The sequence below is a fragment of the Lucilia sericata genome, unplaced genomic scaffold (assembly GCF_015586225.1).
Source record: "Lucilia sericata isolate MDLA Ls3-8-SP2 unplaced genomic scaffold, ASM1558622v1 Contig001388F_arrow, whole genome shotgun sequence".
NCBI classification, from domain to species: Eukaryota; Metazoa; Arthropoda; class Insecta; order Diptera; family Calliphoridae; genus Lucilia; species Lucilia sericata.
This window is the reverse complement of record NW_023995328.1, coordinates 36,312-48,829: the sequence shown is the minus strand read 5'-3', so window position 1 is coordinate 48,829 and position 12,518 is coordinate 36,312. Positions and strand designations below refer to the sequence as shown.

At 25.4% G+C, this 12,518-nt stretch overlaps 1 protein-coding gene across 2 annotated transcripts in view; it reads left to right on the top strand.

Moving 5' to 3' along the window:
- LOC119611201 (ice-structuring glycoprotein-like) overlaps nucleotides 1-12,518 on the top strand; it is an 86,119-nt gene that overhangs the window by 48,992 nt on the left and 24,609 nt on the right. For both annotated transcript variants that reach the window (XR_005232051.1, XM_037966700.1), the window contains one exon: nucleotides 950-987. The gene's annotated coding sequence lies outside the window, so the exon portion shown is untranslated. Of the gene's footprint in view, nucleotides 1-949; nucleotides 988-12,518 lie in introns of those variants that run through there.

The following is a 12,518-nucleotide window of genomic DNA, read 5'->3' as shown; positions in this document are numbered from 1 at the left end:
GAAAGGGATGTGTCCATAATTGATTTAAGACCTATTTTAAACATCAACCTAATGTTTATAGGGGAGCATTCCATTTACTATGCCGAATCATATATATGTCCAATACAACACTCTGCAAGTTAAGTGTTAAGTACATAAAATAATATATGTCTTCTTTCTTTTAAACATAATATTTAAATAGTTTTTGGTTTCACTATGGGTTAACGCAAGAACTGAGTATTTAATAACATTCATTTATTCTGCTTATTTTAATTTTTACTCCTTAATTTTTCATTCCCTACTTTATTCACAAAAAAATGAATAGATTTCCTTATTTTGGTATGTGCTAGAATGTGTGCTGATTCAATTACATTCATCCTTATAAATGTAATGATATTAGACTAGCTCTTAAAAGTTAAAACTTTTCTTAAGTATTTCGAACTAAAACTTGTCCAATTAATAAAAAAGTACTATCTTGTTCTTAATAAATTTAGAACTTGTTGTCAAAGGTTTGTTTTCCTTAAAGGATCAGAACAATCTGAAATCAATATATTTTTAGGGTCTGGTGTATTGTTCATACTATATTTCTTATACATACATATGTCTGAAAGTACTATTTTCTACTTAAACTGTTTTTTTTTTTTTTGTTGTATAAAACTTTTTGCTATGAACATTTTTACAAAAATTTACACATATATGTACATAACTTTACATAATTCTTGTAAATTGTTGTTAAAAGACGTGTACGAATGTTATTTCATGTTAAAAGAAAACGTTAAAAAATCTAGAGCAAATGTTATAAAATACTTTAAGGCTATGATGATCCTTGTTCCTCGAAAACGTAGTGGTATGTAAAAATAACGAAAATTCATTTTAATTTTCTTTATTAAGTTTTATAATGTTTAATGATAATATAAATAATATTTATGTTTAATTTATAATTAATTCTTTTTCTTACTCTTCTTTGCAGACTTGTGTGGTGATGGCAGCTTTTCCTTGGTATTAAATGTAAGTAAGTAAAACTATTTGTTTAAGTTATTTTAAATAAAATTATGTAAAATTATGAAGAAAAAGTTTTCATATTTGCAAAGATTGTATGGTGAAAAGTATGTACGTATGTGGGAATGATAATTGCTGAGGTTTACCCTTATTGCAATTAAAGTTGTAAAAGTTTATTAAAATTTTTGGAAAAGAATAAGCTAAATCAAGTAAGATTTTATAGTCGGACATGGCCGACCATATGATACCCTACAAATGTTGATTATTTTTTTTAATAATAAAGTATTTAATTTAATTTTTACCTTAATTCTGAGATATTTAAACAATTTGTTGACAGAATAGGGATTTTCTAAAAGATGGGTTAAATGGGGACAGGGGGTCCTATCCTATTTATGCAAAATATCATAGAGATATTAATGTTTATAGCAAGTCATTTTATGAATGGGGAATGGGGTCAAATGAGGCCCGAACATTACAAAAATCTGCAGTAAATGTATTAAAAAATGTATATAAAAGTTTAAGTTTTGCCGATTTTTGAAGTGATACAAGAACATTTAACATATTTATAAGCTCAAAAGAGCTATTCGGGGGTACGGTTGTATGGGTGCTATACCATATAATGGACCGATTTTAGCCATTTTCAATATGCGTCGTCATTGGGTCAAAAGAAGAGTATGTACCAAATTTTAAATTATCTTGAAAATTGCTACCTGTAGAGTGAGCACAAGGTTTTCATGGACATACAGATGGACAGACAGACAGACAGACAGACAGACAGACAGACAGACGGACATAGATAAATCGACTCACAAAGTAATTCCGAGACGATTGGCATACTTTAAAGTATAGGACCAATATTTTTGTGCGTTACAAACATCAGCACTAAAGGGTGGATATGCGGTATTATAAAATTATAAAAATCGACTAGGAATAGTTTTCTTAGACTCCATTCTTTGACTGTTCATATAAACTTTAAACCAATTTGCAAAGAGATCGGGTTGCTGAAAATGGTAGAATCGGATAATTCGAATAGGCTTATGGAGCTCATAATTTTGTTAACAAAGTTTTCTATATGGATCTGATAATAATACTGCCGATTTTTTTAACGATCGAGCTTTACCAAATTTTATGAATATTAGACCACATTTGATCGTAGTCCCCGGATAAAGCAGCTTCCAGTAGATAATTTTTTTCACAATAATTTTTAAATAATTACATTTCGAAATTATGGTAAATTGCAATTAATATGACAATTGTTTGTCAATCAATTAATTAAACATTAAGCTCTATATTAACAACTCAATTTAATCAATTATGCAAAACCACAATAATTTTATGGTATTTAATATAAATTTATTTCAACAGAAAATCCAATTAATCTTAATAATAAATTTTATACTAACACCTTTCTCACTTTTAAGAATAAACAGATTTCTTTATATTTTTTTATATTAACTCTTGAGTATGACATTAATTAAAAGGCAACACCTTCTACCCTTTTCACTATCAAACCCAACAGACAGAAATCCTTTAAAGCCCTTATTATGCTTTTGTTATTTTAAGAAATCCTTAAATAAATAAAAACAAAAAAAAACAGAACACGTTAAGAAATCCAAATTAAATGTAGCGATAACTCATTAACAGGGTGATATTGCGTAGAAAAATAACATTATTTCATTTGCCAACAAAAAATAACAAGGGAGTAGAATAATAATAAATATAATAATTTATACAACTATAATCTACATTATGCTACAGACATAGATAAATAATACAAAGTATGTTCAGTAGACCTGCTCGTAAAAAAAAAATCGTAAAATGAGGTGAATTTGAAATATTTTGAAACTACCCAATACTTTTTGCCTAATATAGAGGACCTAAAATTGAATAATATAAAGTTAAATCTTTCTCTATTTCCAAGGTAAGAAATTTGGTCCTTTTTATCACTCGTTTGCTATTTTGTGAGTGAACCAATAAAAGTCCCTTTTATGTTCCGATTTTATATCTTACATGTTCAAATTAAAAAAGTACTAGAAAGGTATCTTGGTTGTTTGCACAGGTCTATTAGACACGCATTTCTAACACATTTGTTATCTTTAAAGACTTGTAAGTGTATGAATGTGTATTTTATTTATGTACAGAAATGTAAATAATAATAAAATAAAATGGCATTTAATTACTGTTTGTTGCCATTTGGCTCTACTTCTAGCAGTAAGATATTTGTGCAAAAAAGCTCAACTACTTAAGACCACTTCACAGGCAGATAAGGACATGTAGGGCAAAAATATACAAATTAAAATGGTGGCATTTGTTAAAAGATTAAACATATTTTGGCATTTCTTAATTTTAAGTATAACAGAAAGAAAAATCGTATACTAAATTTAACTTTAATTGACAACCTATAAAAAAGGACTTTTTGGTTTTCAAAAAGTACTTTTTGAATTTTCTATAATATTGAACTGAGAACCTTAAAAGGGGACCTTTTGGTACTTTTTCGTTTTTCAAAAAGTACTTTTAGAATTTTCTATAATATGGAACTGAGAACCTTTAAAAGTGGGCTTTTGGATACTTTTTCGTTCTTTGACTTAATCCAAAATTAAGCATATAGAGCCAGAAGTAATTGAAAACCTGTAAAAAGGGAATTTTTGGTAATTTTTTGTTTTTCAAAAAGCACTTTTTAAATTTTCTATAATATTGAACTTTGAACCATGATGTATGGAAGTCAAAATGTTGAGCCTTAAGTAATGGAGAATCTATAAAAATGGGTTTTTGATACTTTTTAGTTTTTCAAAAAGTACTTTTTGAATTTTCTTTAATATTAAACTATGAAACATAAAATAAAAAAAAAATAAAAAATAATCAGACATATATCCTGATGGAATGAAAAATTATATGAGTGAATTTTATGGTACTTTTTGATCTTCAACTGGTACTCTTTTACTTTTTGGTAATATTGAACCAAATTAAAATTTATAAACTCCCATTACTCGTACCTCGTACTTTTTTGTCTGGTACTTTTTTGATTTTCTCAATTATTAATCCTAGAATCATTCATATGGGATCCTGATGGAATAATTTTTTATAAGAGCAAAGTTTTTCGTTCTTCAATAGCTTCATCAACATCCTGATAGATAGAATGAAGAAATCAAGCTCAACTATATTACAACCTACAACTATATGATCTTATTTATATATATTTCCAATACAATTATATATGAACAAGCTCTTTGTGCAACAAAGTTAAATTGCATCTAAAAGATTTATAAAAAGTAATATTTTATTAATTTTTAACTCCTTAATTTTCAATAAAAATGTTTGCTGGAATATTTATTAGTTTCTAAACTAATACGACAATAGCTTCTTTATCGGTAATCAACAGTAATTATTCCTATTAGTGTTAACAATACAGTTTCAAATATTATATTATTTTTGTTCTCCACTAAATAATAATTACTTAATAATAATACCCATTCACTTACACTGATGCGCTTTAATATCAATTATCAACCGAGTGATGTTTAGAGCAAAAGAAAGTGTTCTAAACAAAAACAAGTACTGGTTTTACTTACTCTTAATAGAGAAAAAGAAAATTATAAAAAAAGAGAAACTACATAATGTGAGTAATTGCAATTATAATAGAAGAAAAAGCTGTCAATGATAACTAAACCCTTGTGTTTACTCCTCTTGATTTCCTTTGACATTATTTGATTTGTTAGTTTTTTTTTTTGCAATGACTGCATTTACAACATTGTATAAATGGTCTTGCATTATTTCATTTGTATTAAACAACTGCAAATCGCTCATTTGCCGCAAGACTGGCGTAATGCAAAAATGGCTTTTCTAGAAAAATGGCATTGTTTTATAACATTTTACAATTTCTTAAATAACTTTAAAGGAATTAAGCCAGATTTAGATAAAAGAGGTTAATATACATATTTTTAAACTAAATATAAAAGATATAGAGCAAACAATTAGTAAAGTATAGTCGGACATGGCCGATTATATGATACCCTACACTATGAGTATATTTTAAAAATGTTTCATAAAGAAACTTTTATGTTGTATTTTAACTTAATTCCGATTTATTTAAGCAATTTATTGATAAAAAAAATTCTAAAAAAGGCTTTATATGAATGTTAGGGCCAATCCTCAACATATTGGAAGGAGGGATGTATTTTGTTATAAAACTTAGTTGTGGCAATTTTTGGAGATAGTAGAATATTTGACATAGTTATGAGTTAAAAACCCCAAATCAGAAGTTCAGGTTGTATGGGGGGTAGATGAAATAGTGGACTGATTTCAACTATTTTCAATAGGGATCGTCCTTAAAATCATATGGTCCAAATTTTATCAAAATATATTGAAAATTGTGGCCTGTAGCTTGCGCACTAGGTTTACATGGACAGCCAGCCAGCCGGACAGACGAACGGATGGACGGACATGACTTAATCGACCCAGAAATTGATTCTAAGTCGATGGGTATACTTTAAGGTGGGTGTAGGGCGTTACAAACACCAGCACAAATGCGTCATATAGTAGATAAAACTAAATGTTAGACATTAGAACGGAGCACTTTTTTTTTGTTGTTCAGTTAAAATTTTTAATTCTTCTAGTCTTGTAGTTAATGAACGAAATATTAAAAGTTATAGTAAATTCTAATTCATTTATTTTATTTCATTTTTTTTTCTATGTTTATTATTCTGAGTACAATTTCTTTATGATATATGTGGCTATGTCCTTCCATCCATCTGTCTGTCCACCCATAAAAGCTCTCTAATCCAACTACCTACCGTAATTTTAAAGATAATTTGAAGAAATTTGACACATACGCCTATTTTTGACCAAGCACGAAGAACGTTATTGAAATCTGTCCCCATAAAACAGCACTATTTGGTAACCATTCTAACCCAATATTGGGGCAAAACTAATGCGTAAACCACTAATATAAAATTATAATATTTAATCTCTATTAATGTGAATATTTTCAAAATGTTGACAGCTGTCATTATGACATGTTTTACCCCAAAGAAAATTAAAAGCTTATGTTAGTGTATCTAACATTGCGTAAACAGTTTAAATGTCATTTTAAAAAGAGAAAAAAATCTAATATTTTGAGCCTAAAAATTCATCTGTCAAATTTTCCAAAAAAAAAGAAAAAAATAAACTGACAGCTATTTGAAAATCATATTTCCAGACACAAAACACACATAATAGGAATTTATCAAGGATCTTTCTTTTTTTTTCCTTTTTTCGTCAACATGCATGAGTAAAAAACAATTTAAATACTCATAGAATTGAGAAAGCATTTTGCATCTGTCAGTTGTTTACACATTCGTTTGTTACGTGCATAAACACGCGCTTTTCAAATACATTTCACTCGTGTGTATAAGTTTTTTTGTGTTTTCTGTTTAGTCAGCTTTAAACTACTTTTTCGACATACAAACATAGTTTTCTTCCTCTAAGTTGACTATATATAGTTGTAGTTTTTGTTCTGCCTCTCATTTTTCTGGCTCTGTAAAACGAAACATGTATTTTATTTTGCCAGAAAGCAAAATAAAAAACTATAGTCGGTCAAGTTCGACTAAGTATGAATAGTTCGTCCTCTATATGTATTTTCCCTAAATGTTCAGTTTTGAGAGACATGGAATCTTCCAGGGAACGATTTTAAAAAGTTTCAACATAATTTATACAAGATCATTGTGGAGTTATCTTTTTTACTAAACGACCAGATTCTGAGTCGACAGCAAACCTCTGAATAAACTAATTATACCCTGGTTGGTATAGTGGTGGTAGGGTATAACTAAAAGTACAACAAATTTTACACATGTGAACAAGTTGTCAAGTATGAAATATTTTTATTTTAAATGTTACAAAAAGGAAATGTTGCAAAAAAACGTTATACTAAATAAAAGGAGAAAAAACCCATCAAAAGATATGAATTTATGGAAAAATGTTTTACATTATTTTATGACTTAAAGCCGGAAGAAAATGTTGTGTAAAAAAGAAAGGTAAAACGTTGTATATTTATTTTCAAAATAAAATACATTTAATTTAAATCTTTTAATCAGATATATTTAAAAGGAATTTATAAAGAAAATTATAATTTCTTTAAAATGAAATACAATAAATCCGTTTAATATTTTTTTGTCACGTTATATGCAATTAATCAATATTGTGGCAATTTTCTGGCCTCTCACTCCATACACGCATACTTACATACATATATGTATGTACATAATATAATTTTTTGTCTGTTTATTTGATTAAGTCCTGTGTTTGCTTTTTCGCATCTAATGTTAGTTGTTGTTCTATTATTTTATCTTGTCTTGTCATGTCTATGCATGTTTGTTTGTATGTATTTCTTTATACTTTTCTTACACTTGAATAGTTTCTTTCTTGTTTTCTAATTCCAATAAAAAGATATATGTAATAAAAACAACAAAATACCATAAGTATTACATATGTATGTAAGTATGTAATTTATCTATTATGTACAAACAACGAAAGAAATCTATATTATCGCTTATCAATTTAATGTTGTACACACTATTAACTTGTTTAATAGCATTATTATTTTTTGTTTTCTTTAGTTTTTTTACCAAATCATACCCTTTATTATTGGGGCCATATATTAAAAGAGATGATAACTTGAGTGAGATGAGTATTCCTCAATTTGATATGTTTTTGCTAATCTATTAAACATACTTTATATAATATTGTTTTATTTTATACAGTATAGGAAAGAAACATTTTTTATAAAGAGAGAATTAAAAGATTTTTTATAACGAGAAGGTATTCTCTTTATACAAATAGAAAGTCTCTAAAAATCATTTTTCTTATAAAGAGAAAATTTTCTAAAATTTACACAAAACTTTTTTCTTCAATAACAACATTTTAATAAACATAAATTTTTCTATAAGGATACAATTTTATCGAAAGAAATAATTTAATTTAAAATAACATTTTCTGTAAAAAGAAAATTTTATAAAAAGAAATTTTCCACAAAAAAATGTTATTGAAAATTTTCTATAAGAAAAATTTATCGAACATTTTTATAGTGGATTTTGTATAAGAACCATTTTTTTCAAAATTTAAAAAAAATAAAATTGTTATCAAATTCTCTTTAAAAAAAGATTATTATCGAATTTTTCTATAAAATGAAAATTTTCTATAATACACAATTTTTTCAAAATTTTATAAAAAAAAAAAATTCTATAAAGAGAAACTTTTTTCACAAAAAGAAAAAATTATCGTAAATTATTTATAAAAGAAAAATTTTATCGTAATTTTTCTAGAAAAAGAAAAATCTCTCGTAAATTGTCTATAAAAGAAATATGTTATCGTAAATTTTGTATAAAGTGAAAATTTAATAAACAGACATTTCTCTACAAGGATAAAATTTTCCAGAAAGATATAATTTAATCTAGCATTTTCTATAAAAAATAATTTTATAAAGCGAGATTTTGTAAAGAAAGAACTTTTTATAGAGAACAAATTTAATCGAAAAATTGTTATAAGAAAAACTAATCGAATATTTTCTGTAAAAAAAATTCTCGTAAATTTTCTATAGAAAATAATTTATTGAAAATTTTTTATAAAAAGGAAATTCTCAGCAAAGAAAAAATTTTTTATAAAACTAAAATTATTATCAAAATTTTCTATAAAGAGAAACTTTTTCTACAAGAAGAAAATTTATCGTTAATTATCAATTAAATAAAAATTTTATGGTAAATTTTCTATAAAAAGAAATTATAGCCAAAACGTTATGGAAAATTTTCTATAAAGTGGAAATTTTATCTAAAATTATTTATAAAAAGAACATTTTATCGAAAATGTTCTATAAAAGAACATTTTATCGAAAATATTCTATAAGAAAACATTTTATCGAAAATGTTCTATGAGAGAACATTTTATCGAAAATGTTTATAAGAGAACATTTTATCGAAAATGTTCTATAAGAGAACATTTTATCGAAAATGTTCTATAAGAGAACATTTTATCGAAAATGTTCTATAAGAGAACATTTTATCGAAAATGTTCTATAAGAAAACATTTTATCGAAAATGTTCTATAAGAGAACATTTTATCGAAAATGTTCTATAAGAGAACATTTTATCGAAAATGTTCTATAAGAGAACATTTTATCGAAAATGTTCTATAAGAGAACATTTTATCGAAAATGTTCTATAAGAGAACATTTTATCGAAAATGTTCTATAAGAGAACATTTTATCGAAAATGTTCTATAAGAGAACATTTTATCGAAAATGTTCTATAAGAGAACATTTTATCGAAAATGTTCTATAAGAGAACATTTTATCGAAAATGTTCTATAAGAAGAACATTTTATCAAAATTTTCTATAAAGGAGAATTTTTTATCAAAATTTTCTTTAAAGAGAACATTTTATCGAAAATTTTCTATAAAGAGAACATTTTATCGAAAATTTTCTATAAAGAGAACATTTTATCGAAAATTTTCTATAAAGAGAACATTTTATCGAAATTTTCTATAAAGAGAACATTTCATCGATCATTTTTTATAAAGAAAACATTTTTTCGGAAATTTTGTATAAAGAGAATATTTTATCGAAAATTTTCTATTAAAGAAAGTTGTATCGAAAAGAGAAAATTTCCTATGAAAATAAAATTTTGTCAAAAAATTTAAATAAAAAGAAAATTTCGTCAAAAAACTTCTACAAAATGAAAATTTTATCGAAAAATTTCTATAAAATGTAAATTTTATCGAAAATTTTCTATAAAGAGAACATTTTGTCAAAAATTTTCTATAAAGAAAACATTTTGTCGAAAATTTTCTCTAAAAAGAATATTTTATGGATAATATTCTATAAAGAGGACATTTTATCGAAATTTTTCTATAAAGAGAACATTTTATCGATAATTTTCTATAAGGAAAACATTTTATCGAAAATTTTCCATAAAGAGAACATTTTTTCGAAAATTTTCTATAAAGAGAACATTTTATCGAAAATATTCTATGAAGAGAACATTTTATCGAAAATTTTCTATATAGAGAACATTTTATCAAAAATTTTCTATAAAGAGAACATTTTATCGAAAATTTTCTATAAAGTGAACATTTTGTCGAAAATTTTCTATAAAAGAAAGTTGTATCGAAAAGAGAAAATTTGCTATGAAGAGAAAATTTCACCAAAAAGTTGTATAAAAAGAAAATTTTATCAGAAATTTTCCATAAAGAGCATTTATAAAGCTTTCAATGTGTTTACCAGGAGACTTCCATTGAAAATGCACATCAAAAGGAAAATTGCTATATTTACTTAATGCAGAGACAACGGTAGAACATATGGAACGAAATTCTGTAAATTTTATCGAACATTTTATATAAAGTGATATAGAGAAAAATAATTAAAAAAATTTTGAAATATTTAACAAAGAATCTATCGAAAATTACAATAATAGGGAAAAATTTACATAAAATTTTCAAAAGACATAAAAATTATGGACAAATGCATTTTTGCTTCAATTTCGTATTTCTCTCTCCTGCATTTATAACAGAAACAATTTCTTATCTTCTCTTCTTTTGAAATTCCATTAAATCAAAAATCCTACTAAATTGAATACTATGAATACCAAAATGAAACCATTTTCATTGAAAATTGAACTAATTTTGCAGGAAAAGTCAATGGGGATTTTTAATTGATCATAGTATTGCTGATTTTAAAATTCATGTATTTCATGTAAAATGTTTTGCATTTGTGTCATGTATTTGCAGTATGTAAAACAAGAAAGTTTCATGTTTGTTACGATTGCTGCCTGTCATTGTCAGCATTTCGTATTTAGTTTTTAATTGAAACTTTATTTTCTTCGAATGCATATCTTTGACACACAAAACAAATGTAAAGTTATAAATGAATGACTGTAGGTATTGTGTGTGTGTTAGTTTTGATAGTTTATTTCTTATGCATAGGTAATTATTAGGGAGGTACAAAAAGAAGGGTATGACCTATATATTGTTAAACTTACTTTTTTAGGAAAGATTATCTATTGTCATACATATACATAGTTGTTATAAGAGTTAACTAGTATTTGTTGACATATTGTTTACGGAATAGAAATTAAAAGAAAAATTTAGGATATCTACAACCAATGTTGTCTCTGTATAGACAAGACTATACTACTATAAATGTTAGCTTGAAAGTTGTTGTGCAGGTGTTGTTGTAACACTTAACGCATGAAATTTTGCCAAAAGCTATAAATGTATGTTTGCTCACAATAAAGCAAAAAAAAACATTTTTTATTTGCCAATTCATATAAACTTACATACCAATTACTATTTCCGACAGATACAATTTGTAACAATTCAAACAAGACAGCGAGACAGACAAAATTTGAACAAAGATGCAAAACACTAACCATATTCTTACAAACTGATATTTAAAGAAGTTTTCTTATAAAATGTATGAAATACATTAGAAATAAATTGAATACATGTTAAACGATGAAGCAATTGAGGCTGTTAGTTGGAAACCTTTAAATGAAGTATTTCATTTAGAATTAACACTGATTGAACTTTTTCAGATAATTGAAAAAGAAAACAATTTTTTAAATGAAATTTTCTTTGCCTTAAAATTCAAGTGTATTTTGCTAAAACAAGTTTAATATGAAAATTTGTGAAAGGTTTTTCACAAAAGAAAACTTAACCTAGGTTAACTATAACAAATCATCACAATTTTTCTACAAAAATTAATTTGTTTTTCTCAAATTGTCAAAAGAGTGTTGGATTCATAAAGTTTAAATTTAAAGAAAAAGCTTTTCAAAACTGTTATACAAATCAAATAGTTATTTTTCAAAATTTCACAGAAATTTTATTAAAAAAAAAACTTTAAGAAATTTCTTTCCTTCCTTAAAGAGGAAATTTCTTTTAACTAAAAATGTTTAACAAAAATCTTATTAAATGTTTTCTTCAGAATTAAAATTTATTGAAAATTCTCTATTGATTTTATAATCCCTTAATTATAACATTAATAAAATTGGCAAATTATTTTAAATAAATTTCAATATCTGCACTCAGCATTATTATTCAACCAATGTCAGACATCATTACGTATTAGAAATATTCAATTCAAATAATAAAAAGAATAATACTCATACGCCCTAAGTGTCTTGAACAATAAAAACTTTAATCTTATTTCAGACAAACAATAATGGAAAAAAATAAAATTCATTGAAATGTTTATCTTTACTTTTTTTCACTTTATGTTCTCGTTTCTTTTTTATTAGACAAAATAAAATGTAAATAAGAAGGCTGACTGCAGGAAAGAATTGAAAGTAAAAAAAAAAATAAAAACGAAATCACGCTTACAATATAAATTAGAAATGACTGAATTGGGAATCATTTTAATAAATGACCAGACACAACCTACATTTAGATTTTATTGTTGTTGATGCTGCTATTGTTCGTTACAGTTTTATTTTCATTCTTTCTTCGCTCAGCTTCGATTATTGAAATATTTGTTTAGACCTTAGATTCGATACAGTTTGAAATGAATGTTTTCATGTGG